The 14,324-nt window shown below is 37.8% G+C and overlaps 1 long non-coding RNA gene across 2 annotated transcripts in view; it reads right to left on the bottom strand.

The window, feature by feature from the left end:
- Positions 1-1,110: 1,110 nt before the first annotated feature.
- The window catches only part of LOC137141335 (uncharacterized), a 92,127-nt gene continuing 78,913 nt past the window's right edge, over positions 1,111-14,324 (bottom strand). Inside the window, exon 6 of one of the 2 annotated variants that reach the window (XR_010916584.1) lies at positions 1,111-1,368. This is a non-coding gene — a long non-coding RNA (uncharacterized lncRNA). Of the gene's footprint in view, positions 1,369-8,974; positions 9,043-14,324 lie in introns of those variants that run through there. The other variant, XR_010916585.1, reaches the window with a different exon arrangement.

Below are 14,324 nucleotides of genomic sequence, written 5' to 3'. Positions count from 1 at the left end.
TGTGTTCTTGATCACGTATTGTGGTTGATGCTTTTTTACCCTCTTTTGTTTTAGAAGTTGATAGTGTCCATTCACGTCTTTCATTCTCTCATGTTGGGGTCAAAACATCTGTTTTTCTTACATTTAGATGCATAACCTTATTAGTTGTCTATCAAAACTGTGCAATATTAAGCTTTTTTTCCTTTTTGCCTCCTGTTTTCCATATTTTAATATCTTAGATTTGAGTTTAATTTTGACTATTGTTGAAGGGGTTTCTCCCTTCTTTAGTATTCAAAAAAGTTCTCAAACTAAGCTATTAGGAAATATTCACTTTTTAAAAAAAACTTCAGTAATAGCTTTGATCCTACTTGTATGGGCCAGAGCTATATGTAAATATGTATGGGTCTAGCCCATACATTAATACATATGGGTCAAAGCTATTACTATAGTCACAACTATTATACTTGACATGTACATATTATCCTAGCAAAGGTTTCCACATATCTCAAATGCAAATACTGCCTATCCCTGTTACAGGCTTTACTGGTGATATTTTTTAAGCTGAGAAGTCTGCAGTTTAAATAAAAGACTGTAACAGCATTATCTTTTTAATTATAACGGTTTTGTTTTGCCCTTAGGACACATGAGCAAATTAGAATCATATTTAACAAATAAAATGTATAATTTACCTTAGTTAATTTAGGGAAATCTTGAAAGGCCTAATGTTCCATATCACCAGCAGGTAAATCTGCTTTGAGCCATGGTAATATATTCTGCATCATCAAAACTCGGCTGCACAATCAAAGAATGGATTAACTGAGGTACGCTTAAAGCTTTCCTTAGGTACAAATTATTAGCAGCTATGGGTGATCCTTCCTGAGCTAAGTGCGATTTCGTACCACATTGTCTGGCCATCATAGGTCCAGGAATTTACTAATCTTTAATTCTCCATATTGTCACAATTGGGTATTTTCTGTGTGTGTCATTTATAGGATTCAATTATATCTGAAGAATAGCCTAGGAAACCTTTGAATTAAAATTATAAATGTTTAATGTTTTAAAAACACTTAATAGCTGAGTAGAAGTTATGCTTTAGAACCACAAATATGAGTTTTCATTTTTGTTCTCCAGCATATCAAATGTGGTTTAGTGATAACCATGATAAGATCAAATCTTCCTTAAATATCTGAGGACAGTTAAAGGTATAATATTTCACAAGCCACATGATGGTTACTAAGCTGTACATCGTGATTATTATCAGAATAATATTAAACAGACCACTCAGCATTGCTGATCATTATGTCCAGTGTTGATTTTCCATTTTACCTAAATTCCAAACTGAAAGTTCAACCTTAATCTTCCTTTCCTGTTCACTGCAGTGTAACTGACCTTCAAGAAAAGAAGAGAAAGAATTCACCCATTTACAGCCCAGAAAAAAACAAAAAACAAACAAACAAATCAAGCCTTATCCTCCACCCAATTGACACTGCTATCCTTAGTAATACTATAGGCCAATTTGTCTAAATGCAGACCCTAAATTATGGCCACAAATAACATGCATGCAACTAATTCTGTACCTGTTGACAGAAATCAAGCAATGACAAAAGTTCACAAACTCAGGGTGTGGGCACGCAACTGTGCTCATGTGATTTTTTTGTGGGTGTAACTTTTGGGCCAAATCTAAACATTTTTATATCTGCCAGATTATACAGGGTGGTCCTTTCTGTGCAGGTCTATGCCTTAATGATTCATTTTTGAACTTGCCCTTCAATATTTTTCAACCCCCTCCTTCCAAAGTGGCATTAATAGCAGGAAAGAAACCAAAACCAAAACAAAAAAACAGCAGCCCAAATGGTGACCAGTATTTAATTAGCAATTTCACATATATGGCTTGATAGCTTTTCTCAACACATTCTATCCATTACAAAGTCAAAATTTGTGTTAGAAATCTTGATCATATTCCCTTAAAGTGACCTAAAAGATTAAAATCTTCTAGTTTTAATGATGCTGAGTGCAGTCAGTTTTTACCAGAACTGAAGGTGCACAATCCCAGCAAATTGTAGATACATCTGAACATCTGCTCAGGAACAAGGATGTCATTTCCCTATTCACTAATCCTATATCTGCATTGAATCAGCACCTCCACACCCAAGTGCCTCCTCAGAGAAGAGGCTACCTGTGACAGAGTCCGGGCCTCTGTCCATAACTCAGTGTTCTTTGGGATGGGGGAGAGGGGAAGTGGGGAAGAGAATCTACTCACAAGATGGTCTGTGAAATGTGGTAGGTCATTAAGCCTGTAATGGCTTTAGTGGCTATTAATCATAGTTAAAGAATTATCCTCTCTTCATTGAGCTATATCCTGCAAGGTGAGTTTTGCATCTGTTTCCCTAACCAGACTGTGTATATATAGAGTTGGTTAGGTAAATGGAGAGATGGTAAATGGGGGTGGGAAGGGCAATGGAAAACTGGGATGCTAACATCTGGCCCGGAAAGACAGCATGGGGATTGTTTTCAAGAGATGTAAGCTATTCACTTTTCTCCTCTCTCTCTCTGTAAGTACATGAGCCTCATCTAGTTTACCCCCCTACAAGTGTTGGAAACCACTGTCCGGCCACCTAGCCCTCTGGGTGCAGCATTGACTCCCTCATACTTAAAACACAGAACTCCACCCAATCAGTGTGAATCTTCTGATTTAAAGTTTAACTTTCTCAGTGGCACACAGCAGGTGTGAAGCAGTCATGATGCACATACTTTGTAGAGTCTAACATCTTTATACTTTTTTAATCATGTAAAGCACAAGAGATTGCATATCCTACAAAACAATAAATATCTGAAACTGGAATGTCTCTCACTTCCTAATTCACCCTTCCCTCATGAGTCCTTGGGGAATCAACCAGATCCAGCAAGATAGAATGGAAGGGTGTCCCCTCCCTCATACAGTCTGTTACATGTGATCTATCCTTCATGGACTGGAGAAAATGGCCCCATCCCCAAGCAGACCAGCCTATCTTTTTTAAGTCTTTAGCCCCCTTTGTCAAGTGATATTCTTGCCAGCCTCCCCACATGAGCACAAGTTATCACCAGGGGACTTCATTCCCAAAGCAACTTCCTCCAATGGGCAGGGATGAGTCTTTTGTCTAGAGTGAATAGATTTCCAACATTTGGATACTTAGAGAAAACAATCCTCTATTGTTGTTTTTTTGCCACCATCCTCTGGCATTTTCAACCCAAGTCCAACATGGAGGCAAACAGATCATAGAGAAGATAACAGGTTGCACATTCAAAATGGAGTTTGCAGCCTGACACAGATACATAATCTAACACAGAATTCATAAACTGCACAGATGGAAATTTTGATGAAAAACATAAAATAATTTGATTTTCTGATCAGCTCTATCCAAAATATTATTCAGTTAATAAATCATTATAATTTCTAGAAAACTCAACAACAATTGAGCCATGGACAGGTACCACATAAACATAAGATTGACACTAGTAATAAGATAATGAAACAACATTATGGAAATAACTATGCTAATGACTGTATTAATTCTCTGAGCATGCCCAGCATGTATTAGATGCTTCCCAAATCCTGAGCAGCCTTAGACTATGTTAAGTGCCAATGCAGTTACTAAAAATCCTGTGCCTTCTCTTTGGACAAAGCCTGACTCAGGTTCTTATTAAATATTCCACTGCCCATCTCTTTTTATTTATTTTTACAACTTTTACTTAAGCAGAAATTTAAAAGTTACCTTACGAACTCTGTTCTAAAATTGCACTTTCCTTTTCAATATATTCCACCATCATTCTTAGCGTAATGGCCTTTCAATAGGTTATATAGATCAAACCTTTTTAAACCTCTCAGAACATCAGCACCACAGATACCAGAATGGATAATTATTAATTTACTATATTCACACTCTCCTTCCTACATGTAATATACTACCAAATGAACTATCACAAAAGTATTAAAAAGACTACATGTATCGCATTTGTACAAATATTTTTGTATTGATTTCAATTTAGCCATTTCCTTATGAAAAAGTCCTATAGAATTTAAAAGTAAAATATTTCCCTGATAGAGTTCTACAGAATGGTTAAACACACATGTATACACACACATACTGCAGAAAGGGTATCATGCCCTATTCAATTATTTGATTTGGATTCTGAAGTTTAATTTACTCTTACTCCATGAATATTCCCATGGATTTCAATGGGATTAGCCATAGAATAAGGTATTACTCAGTCAGCAATGGTGGAAGAATTTAGTGACACAGGTTTTCAGAGTACAGTAGTTTCTGTGGATCCCTATTAAAGTTTTATAGAACCATATTGGTTTTATCAAAATTAAATTCTGTAATACTTTTCCGTAAGGCTGGTCAATCATCTGATTTAAACATAAATATTGTTAAATTGACAGATTTATTGGGATTAGAGTCCGCTTTTTAAAACGAATAAATGAGGCTTCAATGTAGAGTGAAAATGCGGCTTATTTAGAGTAGGTGAGTAACAAAATATTAAACTACCTGATACATTAAATCATCAACAGCACTCATCTTTTTCCTTCCTCATGGCTGAATCTTTTCTTCTCAACATTGTTGAGCTTCAGGCAGGCCTAATTCACAGTCCTCTTCAAGAGTGGTTCCCTCTCTGCATAGCTGAGCATCATCAGCTGGCTTGCTCACTGAATCATTATCAGTGGATTTACTGACACCCTCCCTGCATCTAGCCTGACTAGAGAATTTCACTAAAATTTCTATTAGTTTCCTCTTTAGGCAGCTGACTTCAATCGGTAGAAAGTATCCAGGGAAAAGCTGTGGATCATCCAATTTTCCCACCTATCAAGGCAGGCATGCCCTAAGACTAGTACAAAACATGTCTCTCCATGATAAATAAATGAATACCACTGATGATCCTTTGCACTGAGTTGCCAACCATCTCTTCCTGACACATATAGTATTCCAATTAAACCACACAAAATTATACACACTCTAGCAAAGCTTTCTTATTTTTCTCTTTGGTGAAAAACTTAACAACATATACAAGTTTCTGACCCTCTGTGCCTAAGCGATACTCATTATTGTTACTTAAGTACACACACACACACACACACACACACCATGATCACTTTATGTTAATAAACTGAGATACAAGAGAAATCATTGACATTTACTTAAAATACTGGAAATACCTCAAATCTTTTTACAAAACAGAAGTTATTATTTAGTTTATGACTTATAGCTACATTTAAAAGCCCTAACAAAATTGGGGTCCCATTGTGCTAGGCATTGTACTTAAGGAAATGTAAGGCAACGAGAGAATCTGTATCAGTGCCATCACAATAATTAAATACACCAGGATTGTTCCCATTAGCACGTCACTGAAAATGCAATAAGAAGTGGAGATGGTCAAAACAGGTTTTGTGAAAAGGTTAAGAAAAAGTATTTTTGTTTTACTTGATATTTTTCAATAAAAATGTTTTTCAGCCAAAATTTTCAAAATGAATATTTTGTATCATTTTAGGTAGGAAAAGCCTGCTAATTTAAAAAATGTTCTTCTCTTTTTTCAGAAAAGAGAAGTGAGAATTAATTAATAAGAGAAAGTAGGATTTTCTCACCAAAAAAAAAAAAAAAAAAATCATTAGAAAAATATTGAACCTTAGTTGAAGTATTTTGTTTTAACATTTCATTGAAAAACAAAAAACAAAAAAATTCAAAAGTGTTGTCTTAGTGAAATTCAAATAGCTATAAAGGGAGATGAAGTGTTATTAATATGGATGTTACTATGGCATTATGATGTAACTAGTTTGGGATGGGGAGTGACTGTGCTGATTTCCCCCCTCCCCCATTTATAATACTTACTATACAATCTTCCTACACAATATTCTTTTCCTCCTGATAATTCCAGATCCATATTTCAACAGACAGTGATAGATGTGTCTGATAAGTCAAAGAAAAGTAAACTTGACAACATTTTCTACTTCCAACTCAGTTTCTAATCTGCTTCTGCATTGGCTCTTTTGCTCCAGTTAACAAAAAAATGATGTGTCTCAGCTCAAATCAATTTTAATATTTACAGCCTGTCAAAATGATTCACACTCTTCACCAAAATCTCAGCTCAGGTGTTGCATTGATCAGGTCCCAAACCCTTCCTTTAATATTAATCTTAAATCAATCAGTCAGCAGCATCCCTTGCACAGGGTAACAAATATATTTATAGTATAGATAAAAGTAAAAGCAAAAGTCCTGATCCAGGATGTTTAAATACCTTGCCCATAGCTGATCAATTACCAAGATTTCATAAAATTCAAGAGGCCTTTTGTGATGACCATTTTAAATTAACCAGCTTGAGGTAGAGGCAAAGTGTGAAAAGATCTGGGTCTTTCTTTGTAATGGTAAGATTCTACTCTGCTTGCTGGAGAAAGTGTGGATGAGCTACATTGCATCTGGAGACCTCAAGTACGAAATTCCACCTGACTAACTCATCAAAATTCCTCTTGGAAGCTGCCAGGGTAGGAGTGCTGTTCCATCCTTCAAGAGGATGCAGCATATTTCCTCCTCCACACCTCAGCAGCTCCACTTGCTGATGTAAGCAGGGAGGAATTGCGGCCATCATTCTGTTTTCATTCCACTACTCCCATAACTTTTCAGACAGCTAGCACTTGCAGGGAAGCTTCAGCTGGTGCAGAATGCTGTTACCTAAAATGGACAAGCTGCCATGTTCAAGTAATACTCATGGCTGCCCATGTGTCCTAGGTACAAATCAAAATGTTGGTTACATTCTATAAAGCCCAGAATATCGATCTGCAACAACATAATACACTGAGTAGCTGCCTGACCCCACTTTGTTCCATCATGACAATTAAGGTCAGCTGGTGCATTTTTGGTTCCTGAGGTAAAATGCTGGGACTGGCAGAAAGGTATTTTCATTTGGGGTCCTCACCTTTGGAACTTGCTGCCTCAGGTTAGACTAGAGTTTGGAGGGCTTCAGCGCATAGTGCAAAGAATATTATTCTGTTATATTTTTTTAGACTTGCCTGCCTGGTACAATGATGGGCACGGAATATAAATAAGAAAAAATGAATAAATCTGCAGGCTGGAATACTTAATCAATTTGCTCCTTACAATCAACCTTGTTTTTTGAATACACAAACACACACCCATGTGCAGTATAAATTCAGAAGGTCAGCCAAGAGGGTCATGTGAGGATAGGGAGGAGATGTATCCCAGTGACGGTGTCTACTATATTCAAATGACCCCAGAGTTTGTATGGGGCTTTGTAGGCCACACCTCGAGCATTAAATATTCTCAAACTCTTAAATTGTATCCTTCAGACAATGCTGTTAGGCTGATTTCACATTATATTTCTCACACTTACAGTGTTCCACTTTTTTCACCTTAGTATTCCTTAAAAATGTAAGACATTTCTTTGCAATAATAAAATAACTTCTTATGAGGATAAGTGAGATAATTTGATGATCATTCTTTAAAGCACTAGATTAAACCTTTTTTACTGTGGAGTTGATGGCATAAATTATACTGCTGTATAAATGCTCTGCAGCAGCTCTAATATAATTTCCTAGCCCTGACTTTTCCCAGTTGGTCAGGTATTATGAGGTAAATCTCAAGGTCAAAACTTTGATAAGAGCATCTGTCTCTTCTTTCAGTCATTATCTCAGAAGAACCTTCAAATTGATTTTTACAATAGTAATTTAAGGGCAAAAGCTTAGTTGGAGGCTGTAACTAGCAACATGTTGGAGGTTTTTGTAGGGTGTTTTGTTTCAGTAAATTGTATTTTTGAAATAGTATTACGAATAATAACCACCTCTAATTCCAGAGCTCAACAGCTTAGGGTTCATCTGTCTCTAACATTTATTATTGTACAACACGTACATGTATGCTGATGGTTTTATCAGTGCTTTCAATGAAAGAAAGTCATACCAACTATTTTCTTGTTTGAAATGTAAGTGAAACATGCAAGAACTGGAAAAGTTAAGGCCTGCTATTGCAAACACTTATGCATGTGAGTAACTTTATTCCCATGAGTAGTCCTACTGACTTCAACTGGACTAGTTGCATGAACAAAGTTACTCATGTATGTTTTCAGGAGCAAACTGAGTGAGTTGTTAAATCTGTGAAAAGAAGACTTCAGCTAAAATAAAAAACTTCACAATTTCAGCCAACTTCATTTTGTCACCTCACCACCAGCTTTGGTTAAATATAGATAGTCAAATTATAATTCTGTATCCTATTGCTGTTACTCTTCTCCCAAACCCTGACTTTTTATAGCATGTTTCACCCACTGTAAATACCTACATTACTAAAAGGAGGAGATTATAATGGCAAAAATAACAGACCTCTAAATTGAAACGGTGCTATCAGGGATGGCTACAATCCCTTTACATTTGAACTGGGAGCTACCATCTTCAATCCATCTATTAATTATCAAGGTGGTGTCATGTTTACACAGAGAGTAGAAAGATAAATGCAAGCTGCAGGGGTAAATGAATGGGGAATAGCAGAGGTGCTAGCCTTAAAGAGCCAGATAGAAGCAATACATCAAAACGTGGTGTAAAAGGGCACCAATAACTATTAAACCAAAGCTGCTTTATTAGCCCCTGCATGCTCAGTTACACAGAAACTTGAGGCAATATTTGATCAAAAAACATTGCACCAGGATTATAAAGTTTGTATCTGCTCAAAAGTGCCACAAGTATTCAGCAATTTTCAACAGGTCATAGACCAAGATATATTTGTGGATATAGCTTTGAACAAAAAGGATGCCAGACAAATTTTGTTTCTCAACATTAGGATATTTATATTGACCCCTGACAAATATTGGGGTACTTTCCAATGTTAACAGCAGATTCATTCTAAGGCCAATATTGTATCCTTGATTAAGATTAGGATGTTTTCTAAGGTTCAAGTTAGTATGGAGTGACAGTACACACAATATATAATTTGTACAGCAAAATACTCCATAATATCACAAACTTTTCCTTTGCCAGCACCTTCTCCACACCAGATGATTCAATATGACAGAACACTGCAGCTAGGAAGCCTAAATTAGCAAAAGAAAAGATGAGATTTCTTCGCAAACCACTACAAATATACAGGGTGTACATTCATTAATTTCAGTGGGGCCAGAATTTCACCCAAAGTATTTTATAAGGCCTGATCTAACATCCAACGGTCACTGGAATGCTCACAGTGCCTTCAGCTTTCATGGATCAGGCCCATAAAGCACTTTCCCTGTTCAAATCACTTAACATATATGAAAGTATAATAATAATTCAGTCTCCTAAGAACAGACTTATCAGTAAGTAAAATACTTAAAGTATTTTCTCTTTTAATCCTAGCTTTTACTGAAGTTTTGGCAGATAAATATACAGGTTACAGTGAAATACAGCTCTCGCTTCATTCAAATCTATCCTTAAAACTCACCTCTTCTGTAAAGCTCACAAATGTTAATCCACATCAGTAAAAACTCTTATTCTAACCATTGTAATAATTCATTTTTAAAAGTAAAAAATAATTTTAATACACCACTTAATAGTCCAGTCCCTGAAAGTTGTTGACACCTCCTTTTGGGTGTTTAACACCTTCAGTTCCCACTGGCATCTTCATATACATGTACATTGACACATATGCAGACAGAGCAAATATGCAGCTCAACAAATAATAGTGCTGGAATTTGAAATATTTTTAAAACCCTTTCAATCTCACAGGAAACATCTAATTGTTTGATGATGAGCCGCTTTTATGTCACTGCTACCGACCCAAGCATATGAATAGCTAGAGCTGTTTAATCAGCTATAATTTGCACTACTTACAGATCTAGAAATGCCATTAGCAGCAAAACCATACTATGTGTTAAAGTATCTGAAATAATATGAGTAGTAAACTATGAATTTACATATGGTGTGCATATATATACACACACACACACACAGACCCCACTACCACAATTATTTACTATTTCTTTCCCTTTAATCTCATGAGTCTGGAAATCCTCATCCCTCTGAACCTGTTCAAATTCAAACCACAAGTGCCTTACAAGACTAATTTATAATCTCAAGTGTTTTGAGAACTCCTCTACTAAATAGTCTTCACTGCACTAGTTGGAGAAATGTGAGAGAATATTTTTTGTTCTGTTCAGGGACTAGACAATTATTTCATTCCTCTAATAGGAAAGGTTCATAGACTCATAGAAGATTAGGGTTGGAAGGGACCTCAGGAGGTCATCTAGTCCAACCCCCTGCTCAAAGGAGGACCAACCCCAACTAAAACAACCCAGCCAGGGCTTTGTCAAGCCATACCCTATAAACCTCTAAGGATGGTGATTCCACCACCTCCCTAGGTAACCCATTCCAGTGTTTCACCACCCTCCTAGTGAAAAACTTTTTCCTAATATCCAACCTAGACCTCCCCCACCGCAACTTGAGACCATTGCTTCTAGTTCTGTCATTTACTACCATTGAAAACAGCATAGTTCCATCCTCCCTGGAACTCCCTTTCAGGTAGTTAAGGGCTTTCTATCAAATCCCCCCTCATTCTTGTCTTCTGCAGGCTAAACAAACCTAGTTGCCTCAGCATCTCGTCATAAGTCATGTGCTCCAGCCAGTGATGGACTGGGACTAAAAATCAGCCCTGGCATTTAAAGCACACCGGCCAGGGTGCCGCTGAGCCTACGTGGTGGGAAAGGAGCAGGGGAAGGAGTGGGGCTGGGAGTGGGAGCCACCACGATCCAGCCAGGGCCAGGGTACTGCCAGTGGGCCTGTGCGGTGGGACTTGGGAGAAGGGCGGGGCCATAAGGGGGAGCAGAGCAGACGCCGTGCTCCAGCCAGGCCCAGATGGAAGGCCTGATGAAAGGCTTCCATGGCGGGCCGACCAGCCCAACAGCCCTTGAGTGCACCTGCCCCTCTGGCATTTGCCAGAACTGCTAGATGGCCAGACCACTCGTGGCTCCAGCCCCCTAATCATTTTTGTTATTCTCCGCTGGACTCTTTCCAATTTGTCCACATCCTTTCTGTAGTGGGGGGCCCCCAAACTGGACACAGTACTCCAAATGAGGCCTCACCAGTAACAGGGTTTGCTTCCCCCAAAGTGCCTGCTCATGGCCAGCAGCTCCTTAAACAAAAATCCACACTGTCTTGCTCATCCAATAACAGCCCTTGGGTCTGGTTTCTTTATTAACATACATTCCAAATGCAAATGCAAATGCAAATGCAAATACAAATACAAATACAAAAACAAATCTTTCACCCCATCTTAGGCTGGGCACACCCCTCCTCCCTTCTTTCTATCTGAGCAGCTGGAGAAGATGCAAGGCTTGGCCTGCCTTCCTTCATTGCCTTCACCCAGACCCAACTCCCTTCTTGAGCCACAGGCAGGCTCTCAGGATTACAAGCTCTGTCACTGGCCTGGATTGCACCTCCGAATCTCATATCTTTATAGCCTAGGTGCTGTCCCTCCTCCTTAATTGGCTCAAGTGGGAGCACCTGGCAGAGGGGAGCTGGGCCTATTTCAATCACAGGGAGCAGCCACCCAGTTAGATTCTTATATTAGTAATTGTATAGGTGTACTTTTAATTGTCTCTGCTTGATAGGTTAAAGCCACAAAAAATACAATACACATTATTGAAAAGTAAATTTAAGTGTGCAATCTCTATTTCTGGTGCACTCTTTCAGCATCCTCCAGGAGACTAAATAAATTATATTATGTGGGAGGGTAACATAACACGCATACATTCTGTACCCCTTTGCATGAAAGTCAAGGTTTTTAAACTATCAGAAATATACCTTTAAATTAAATAATAGGAAAGATACTTCTGGGAGTGCTGGGGAGATAGCACATTCAGATCCTGGTGCAAGAAGAGAATGTCTCAATGAGCCCTCCAGCAACATTAAGGAAACACTGAAGTCAAAATGTGACAGAAGAGGACTCCCAGGACCCCTGGTTAAAATTCTGCTACCAAATTGAAAGGAATGTTGTGAAGATTAATTTTTCTTACAGAGCCATCCCCTTCTTGCCCCCTATCATATCACTGCTAAAAATTACCTGTCCCTATGTCTTATAAAAGTACTTCTGAAGAGCAAATACTTTTGTCTTTCAAATGAATCAGCTCTGAATGGACACCAAATGACAGGTATCTTGTAAAACTTTCCCAATGAAGGAGACCTTCAAGCTACCCAACGAAGTCTTTAGACTCCGTCCCCTACTTCAAATGATGCTTCACTATCCATTTATACACAGCATAGTTTTCAGAAATGCATAGTATGAACAGTTCCTGAAAAAGCACTCAGTTTGCCAAGCAGTGTTGTCTCTCTCTTTATTAATAGTTAAAAGAAAGTGATTTTGTTTATATGAGAAAGCAAATGAATGGATTCCACCAGTCTCTCACCTCTGCAGCCAATTTACCATATGCCAGGTATGCAGAGTTCATCTCAAGCTAGATGCAAGTTTTTATGGGAGCTACCATTGTAATGCTGGCAGCATGTCACTGCTCCTAAAGGATTCTAGTCAACATCCTTGGTAGGATATATGGTGGCTACCGTATACATTTCCAAAGATGGAAGAGAGAAATTGGGGGGAAAATATGTGCCTGGGGAGTGGAGACCTCAGGACCCTTGCCTCTCTCTCCCCAGCTTATAAGAACAGAAATTCCTTTGTATAGTTTCAGTAAGTAACATTTATTTCTCCTGCTTGTTTCTCTGCAGGAGCCCTCATAAGATCCCATTTTAGGGCATTGTCTTCTGTACTTTACTTTTAATAAGGTTTGCAACTGTCCCACTGTAACAGGGAGGAAGTCCCTGATGTGCCTATTCAAGGTTAGAATTTCATCATCTTCATTAAAAATGTTGCTGTTGTACCAAGATGATTCATGCTACACTGCTTTTACTAATTAAATTAATAGCTACACTTGCTTACTAAAGAGATTAACTTCTGCATTGCCCTCACTAGATGGTATAGTTGCTAGGCAGCCCTCACTAGAGGCTTGGCACTATGATCCTTATCTCTAAGGACAAAGGCTGCTATGCATCTTTCATTAAAAGAATTAATGCTACACTGCTCTCACTAAAACATTTCTGTTTTTATATCTCAATTGCTTTACTTTAATTATTTTAATCACTGGGTGCATCCTAATGTTGCAAATTTATTTAATCTGGAATATATTTTGACTCATATGTTATGGAGGTGCTTCACTTTTTCTCCCTTGTCAGATTACAAGTTTAAACTTTATTCTAAGTCCTGTGTGAATGGCTTGCACATTGGAGCAGGCAATATTTTGATAATATTCAGTGTGAGATATTTAAGCCCATCTCAATATTTTTCTGAACTGTTCATGATCAAATATTTGTTTATTTACTTCATTCATTTCATGCCATACTCCAACCCATCTTTAGGATGTCATACCTTTTATTAACAGGTTCTTTTGGCGAAATCCCCAGTTGGTGAAAACTAGGATAGCTCCATTGACTTCACTGGAGTTGTCCTGATGTACATCACCTGAAGATCTGTTCTTCCCTTTTCATTAGAGCAATTGGCCCTAAAAAATACGGGTGTCCACACATGGTTGTTCTAATCTTCTTGGACTGTTCATACAGGTAGATGCTGCTGAAAGAATGCTGTGCCAACATTGTTTTTGTCATAGCATATCTAGCTATAGACTTAAACCTAGCAGCCACCTTTTCTTCCCAGCAAAACAAAATCATCTAGTCTGGTACCTTGGGCCAGATACACAGTTGGAATAAATCAGCATAACTCCATTAACTCAGTGGAGTTACACTGAGTTATACCATCAGAGGATCTGGCCCTCATACTCTAAAACTAGAAGCAGACCCAGGGCTGAGTATAATCTTGGTGTTTCATTTCTGACTAGTTTCACTCATCACCAAATTTATTAGTAGTTTATTTTTAATGAACACAAGAAATAAAGCTCAAATATGGCAGGTTCTTGTTTTTCATAAAATGTTTCCCATAGCTCTAGATACAGACTGACATGGTGTTTATTAGAACTGGATGAAGCAATTTGAAGCAAATAGTTTCTGAAAAATGTAGTCCTTTTTTCTATTTCAATTTATCTATGAAATATCCACGAGGACATTTTGGTTTCATTAACTGATTTGTTATTTCTACATTTTTCTGCAAATATAGGTCAGCCTATGGGTTTTTTGGTTTTTTGGCAAACTCTTCTTGTTGGCTCTGTCTTTGGCTACTTGCTCTTTATTATTTATTATTCATGAAATTGTTCACCTAAAGTCACAAGTTGTTTCTCCTCCTTGACTGGTTGATCAAAATTGTTAGAGAGGTTAAGCACTAAAAAGTATGTAATACCTTCAT

Source organism: Emydura macquarii, unplaced genomic scaffold, assembly GCF_026122565.2.
Source record: "Emydura macquarii macquarii isolate MOO-44397 ecotype Brisbane River unplaced genomic scaffold, CSIRO-AGI_Emac_v2 contig_3044, whole genome shotgun sequence".
NCBI classification, from domain to species: Eukaryota; Metazoa; Chordata; order Testudines; family Chelidae; genus Emydura; species Emydura macquarii.
The sequence above is the reverse complement of the archived record's forward strand: the minus strand, read 5'-3'. Positions and strand labels throughout refer to the sequence as shown.